This window comes from Aedes aegypti, unplaced genomic scaffold, assembly GCF_002204515.2.
Source record: "Aedes aegypti strain LVP_AGWG unplaced genomic scaffold, AaegL5.0 Primary Assembly AGWG_AaegL5_hic_scaff_1069_PBJ_arrow, whole genome shotgun sequence".
In the NCBI taxonomy this organism is placed as follows: domain Eukaryota; kingdom Metazoa; phylum Arthropoda; class Insecta; order Diptera; family Culicidae; genus Aedes; species Aedes aegypti.
In genome coordinates, this window is record NW_018734482.1 from 21,932 (window position 1) to 28,639 (window position 6,708).

The following is a 6,708-nucleotide window of genomic DNA, read 5'->3' on the forward strand; positions in this document are numbered from 1 at the left end:
ATTTTCCAAGTTCAAGAGTTTATCTTTCGATATCTAGGAGGAAAACGATTCCGAATCAGTGGACTAGCAGACCTCTTAACTTCTAAGATTAGGTTTTTGTTTCAAAAAATCTAAATGTCTCATGCCGATGAAACCGTTCACAGTTTCAAAAAACGACTTTGAACCTTATAGGGTGCAGAGCTACTTAGGCACTTCCATGATTCACTTTGACATGGGGGGTTTGTCTCGACTGAATTGTCTGAAACCTTGCAATAAGAAGCACTTCGATACGACGCACATTGTGGCTAAATATGAGCTCAGTAGCTTTCAAAAAACCCCACCTGCCGAAGTGAATCAAAAGTGCCAAGAATAGGATCCGGCTCCCTAAGTAGAAGCAATAATTTGATACGCTAGAGTACCGATGCATGGTCAAAATCAGTATCATTCAACCAGCTTAGTGGTCGAACCTGATTAAGGGGCGCGCTTTTGAGGTTTTAATGGTGACAAACTGTTTTCTCCAAAAGGTATAAATAGCGGTATCTTTTTCTAAGAGGCTCTATGCAAAATGGTAAAGAATGATATTTGTATAAAAAACGACTACTTCATTATTTCTCATAGTAATGGAGTAGAACGACATGCACTAAACAAAGGACACGGGTATACCACAAAAGATCAAAGAACACTGGTCGCAGTGGTTCATCCCCGAACAGAAACAGATCCTATTCCGACCAACAGTTCCACGCCGTTGGAAAATCGTCCGAAAATCGACAGCCAGTCATGTCGTGCTCCAGTGTTAACACGCGAATAGGATTGTCTCTCCACTTGATTGTCATACAGAGCCCGTTGGCTCTCACGTTTATCGTGTTCTATTCCGGCAGTCCTCGTCGGTGAGTCTGCCTTATTCCGAAGGAATTCACTGTGAAACCGAGCGTGTGCCAGTTAGCCTCCGAACTTTCCACGCTCTACTGGGATAACCCCCGGTAGCGGATCTATCTAACTCGTTTGCTGCTCTCCATTTCCGCTGGAGAAACGACATTATCTTCACCGCATTCCAGACTATACCAGATATTTTCGTCACTATACATTTTGTCCACGATGTTGCTCACTCGGACGTCTTCAACACTGACAGTTTTCATCTCTCTACGCTCCGTATCGAAGCGTGAGCACTTGAAAATTACGTGTTCCGGCGTTTCCTCTACGTTGCCGCACTCTGGACAGAGTTATCCAACGTGGCCGAACATATGAAGGTACTTTTTGAAACAGCCGTATTCTGATAAGAACTGCGTCATATGGAACCTGACTTCTTCGAGTGTCCTGGTCACCCGTTTCGACAGGTTTGGGATAAGACGATAGATGCACCTTCCATTCGTAGCGCCATCCCACTCTTGCTGTTACTTCCTCATAATGTCGGATCTTGCAGTCTTCCGAACTGCTTTAATGCCACTTGCCTCGTAGCACTCACAATCCTTTTCCAAAACGTAGCCGATAGGGTATGTGTCGGCTATGACACATACCGGCTCCGACGATATGGTGCGGTAGGCACTCGATACCATCAGCCTGAACTTACTGGCAAGCCAAACTCGATTCCTTTTTGTCTTCAGCGCAGCTATCCACGCTGGACCAGCGTATCTAACGATAAATAAGGAAACGCTAGCCAATAACCTTCTCTTGCTACTGCTTATTTGCGAATCGTTCGACATGATCCTGGACAGTGCCGTAATCACCTTCGCTGCCTTCTCGCAGGCATAATCCACATGGCTATTAAAGTTGAGCCGATCATCGATCATTACGTCGAGAGTTGGTTTGGTTTTGACTTTATTAACCCAGGTCCGTCCCCACGTCGAGAGTTTCAGTTCACGTGTTTAAGCTATGGCGTGCTCACCAACTGTAATTTCAGCCTTCTGAACCATTTTACAGTTGCTGATGAGCACTAATTTAGTTTTCTGGTGAGCAATGGTCAACTTCTTCACCCGCATCAAGTTTTCAACAATATCCACTGCCTCTGTGGCATGCATCTCCACTCTTTCCAGTGATTCGCCAACCACCATCAGCAAATCCTACGATTTCGACGCCTCTTGGTAGCTTCAGGTAGGCACTCCGTTGTACATTGCGTTCCACAACGGTGGACCCAAAATGGAGCCCTTGGGCACGCCAGCATTTATCACAATATTCTTCTGTCCTTCACTAGCATTGTAGCTCAGTGTTCGATTGTAAAAATAACTTCCAAGAATCCTGCACAAATTGTCAGGAACCTTCATCTTGTGCAGCGCTGCAGCAATGGCTTCCCAGCTTGCGCTGTTAAATGCATTCTTCACATCGATCGTAACGACTACACAAAAACGATTGCCTCGTCGTTTTGTCGTCCTTGCTTTGTCGGCTGTGTCCACTACCCTTTTTATTGCATGGCCAATATCGTTGACTTCCCTCTCCGAAATCCGAACTGCATCGTCCACAGACCTTTTTCGTCTTCTGTGAATGTCGTCAGCCTATTAAGCATGATCCTCTCTAGTAGCTTACCGAGTCTACCTAGCCTCAAGCATATCGGTCAGAACGACCCTGGTTCACCGGGGGCTTACCCGGTTTTGGTAGCAGTAGTTTTTTGCCTTTTCCAGTGGTACGGGAAATGCCCTTACTCTAAGCAGATCTGCAGTGATGTTCTGAACATATCTGAGTTATCTTCTAAAGCTGCTCTCAACGCCTCGTTGGCGATATCATCCAGGCCGGGCGCTTTTTTCGCTTTCAATTCCTTGGCCGCCACTAAGAGCTCTTCATTGGTAATGTTTACCATGTCCTCGTCTTCCTGGCTGTACGGAGTCGCAGGCCATACCGTCGGCTCGTGTTGTAGGAACAATTCGTCGACGATAATCTTCAACTTCTCTGGGCATGTTTCAGCGGGTACTGCTGGTCCTTTGATTTTAGCCATCGCAATTTTGTAAACGTCTCCCCATGGGTTTGCATCAGCATCACAGCACAGCTCCTTGAAGCAAGTCTTCTTGCTCAGCTTTATTTCTTTCTTTAACGTGGCTTATGCTATTCGTAGTTCTTCTCTCCGTTCTTATCTCTCGATTTCGGTTTTAGACCTTTGCATTCGCCTCCTGGCTCTGAGGCACCTTTCACAAAGGCTGCGAATAGACCATTTCCGTGAAATTTTTTATTGGCTTAGATGCTTTCTGTCAACTTACTGAACAAACTTTCCTAAGGAACCGATATGTTTTGGATCCTCTAACAATTGAAAAACATGGAAAACTGGCGGCACGTTACTTCACCCCTCGGTCCCCTAGAATTAAATTCACCCCGAAAAAACGGAGACCCTTTTATCCATTATGATTTTGCCATCACGTTGCACAGTGGGACGAAATCAAAAAAAGTGGGACATGTGTGTTTGTGCTGAAACTATGGGTTTTAGCGTTTCGACATGTTCTACAAAGTTTCACCATTTTTTGAGTACTTAATTTAGACACTAAAAAAAATCACTTGAAGTGATATACACTGAGATAAAAAATTAACTTTTTTATTTATTGTCAAAATTGAAAACTGTCTAAGGAGGTATTGTAGGCGACATCAATTTCATGAAAGTTTGTCGAAGACGGAAAAGCTCTATCTCCTACACTGACGAAGTTAAGGGGTAAAAACGATGGGTACCCCCTTAAAACTCATATTTTCTCCATAACTTCTAAATTTGAATTTCTACATTTTTACAATGTTCTACAATGTTTAAGGTGCTGTAAAAATACACATTTTTGCCAAAGACACTAAAGCGCTAGCTCTTCACGTTGAAGATTTACGAAAGATTTTCTGATTTTTTCACATCAAATTTAAGTGTGCATATCTTGTAAAGTTGCAAGTAGTAGCAGCTAATTTTATCATCATGCTGTTCCTCAACCTATACCCTTTAGATATATGTACGAATAGTTGCGGGGTCAAGCGGGGCTCATCGCAGTTTGTTTAATTGAAAATTGTATTTCCTATAAATAAATGTATGTTTTCTAAATTTTAATTATTGTTTTTTTTTTCTATATGTTAATTTTTTTTATGTTTCGTTACGATATTTAACTCTTGATCCATTTTACGAACGGCAAATTTATAATCTTTACTGTTCAAGTTTCAATTTGACATGGCTGTAGAGGAAAAGTTGTTGTTTCCGTGAAAATTACTAAATTTTTTCAAGTGTATAGAATGCTATCATCAATCATCAATCAGGAGTGCAATTCAATTATTTTTTATAACTAAGGTTGTAGTGTATACAATCAAATTGTACAGTTGAATCAGTTGAACAGTTGATTATAATCTTATAGCGGTATTTAGCACTTTGATAAACTTATAAAAATGCTGTCAGATACACGGAAAAATAAACATTACTTAAAAAAAATAACTGTTCAAATTTTGACAAAAACTGTAAAACATAACTGTTGACGCCGTAGTTGTGTGGTCGAGCTCTGGGCCGGGGATACAATCCCAAGAAGGGAAATTAGTGACACTTATTCTTCAATGTTGCACAATAGTTTCACAATAGTTCAACATTTATTTGTAAAAACGGTTATGTACACTAATTACAATTTACATGGTTGCATCACTCCCGGTCTGTGGGCTGGGAAGGCCTTGCTAATCGATCGCGCGCGGGCACGACTTAAATGAGCCGCTGGACCGTAGAGATCGGCGGTCAACTAATAACTGTCGAGTGATGTACGATTGTGCTCTATTTCTGTTGGTACTGTAGCGAGCAAGACTACAGAGTTGTAGTAGAGGGAGGGGGGAGTGTGCTGTTTCACTCTACCGTATATTCTCTATACGTGTGGCTAGATGTGAGCAGCTTACAGTATAGATGAAAAATATAGGCTAAGCAGGATTTGTTTAGAATCATCGTGGAAACATGCCGGATTGAAAGTCGTTCTACTGTAGTTGCTGTTGGTTTGGCGCTGTTTATACTGCATGAACAATAACATACAAACGGTCACGAAGAGATGGATAGCAACATCGTTCACAGTAGTATGGATTGCTATTTGCACTATGGGTGCGTGCATAGCATGTTAATGGCCAAAATATTTCAAATAAAGTTCACGTTCGGCGTGAACAATAACAATTTATCATCGTTTAAAATGGGCAAACATTAAAAATTCCATAGCAAAATGATAACAAAACTTAAAATCTATACCACATAAATAAAAACTACAAAAAATATATATTTAATTATAGGAAATACAATTTTCAATTAAACAAAGTGCGATGAGCCCCGCTTGACCCCGCAATTATTCGCACATATATAAAAAGGGAATAGGTTGAGGAACAGCATGATGCTAGAATTAGCTGCTACTACTTGCAACTTTACAAGATATGCACACTTAAATTTGATGTGAAAAAATCATAAAATCGTTCGTAAATCTTCAACGTGAAGAGCTAGCGCTTAGTGTCTTTGGCAAAAATGTGTATTTTTACAGCACCTTAAACATTGTAGAACATTGTAAAAAGGTAGAAATTCAAATTTAGAAGTTATGGAGAAAATATGAGTTTTAAGGGGGTACCCATCGTTTTTACCCCCTAACTTCGTCAGTGTAAGAGATAGAGCTTTTCCGTCTTCGACAAACTTTCATGAAATGATGTCGCCTACAATACCTCCTTAGACAGTTTTCAATTTTGACAATAAATAAAAAAGTTAATTTATTTTCTCAGTGTATATCACTTCAAGTGAATTTTTTTTCAGTGTCTAAATTAGGTACTCAAAAAATGGTGAAACTTTGTAGAACATGTCGAAACGATAAAACCCATAGTTTCAGCACAAACACACATGTCCCACTTTTTTTGATTTCGTCCCACTGTGCGTTGTGGTGAATTTTTGATTAGCTGGTATGACAAATGATCTTTGTTTATGTTTTCTTTCATCATATGGACATTTCATTTCACAAGATCGTGATCATCCTTTTTCACCATGTTGTTTTACCAGTTGCCACATATGTGAAAAAAAAATTAAACAAAATCATGGATAAGTCTGTCGTTTTGGCTCAAGTTATCAATGTCCTCGGCCGCACCGGTTCTCAGGGTCAGTGGACCAGGCGAAGGTGCAATTTTCAGCGAGCAGAACTGTCGGATTATCCGCAACGCCAATAACCTGGCTCACGAAGGTGATATCCTGACGCTGCTGGAATTCGAACGCGAAGCCAGAAGATTTCGGTAATTTCGCTGATGGGAGCGGTTTCCGTTCGGGATTGAGACGGAAGAGTGGCTGATTTATAATGTCCGGTCTGATATAGTACCGGGTGTAACAGCAAATCCGCAAATTCTTTACCAAAGGATAAATAAAGGAAGGATATGAATTCGAGTTTTTTTTTTGTCGTTAGTACCTTCCAGGGTTCCTCCTCTACTGCAGAATTGACCACCCGATTCATTTTTTGTCTTCTCCCGCAACCGTCGAACGTTACAAGGTTCTACTGAGTTCAAATAGAATAGATGTCGTGCGTGATCTTTTTCTGCCGCCGAAGTTTGAATGGTCCGGAAGATTGCTCACTCAAGGCGGGAAGCTTCCGGATCATCAGCCAACAGTTTGATAAGGTATTTATCGACATAGATATCAAAAATAATGACATCGAAAGTCGATTCTAATGAAAAATAGCGATTACTGTAACTATTGGGTGAATAATAGTTTTGTTTTTTTTTTCGGGGATTTTGAATCTGTGGAGGGAAATGTTATATTTTTCTGCTGGAAGACGATTCTCAGTCTTATAGTTTAGAGGAAAG

At 40.8% G+C, this 6,708-nt stretch overlaps 1 pseudogene; it reads left to right on the forward strand.

Moving 5' to 3' along the window:
- Positions 1–5,951: 5,951 nt before the first annotated feature.
- Positions 5,952–6,287, forward strand: LOC110680226 (annotated as a pseudogene).
- Positions 6,288–6,708: the final 421 nt, after the last annotated feature.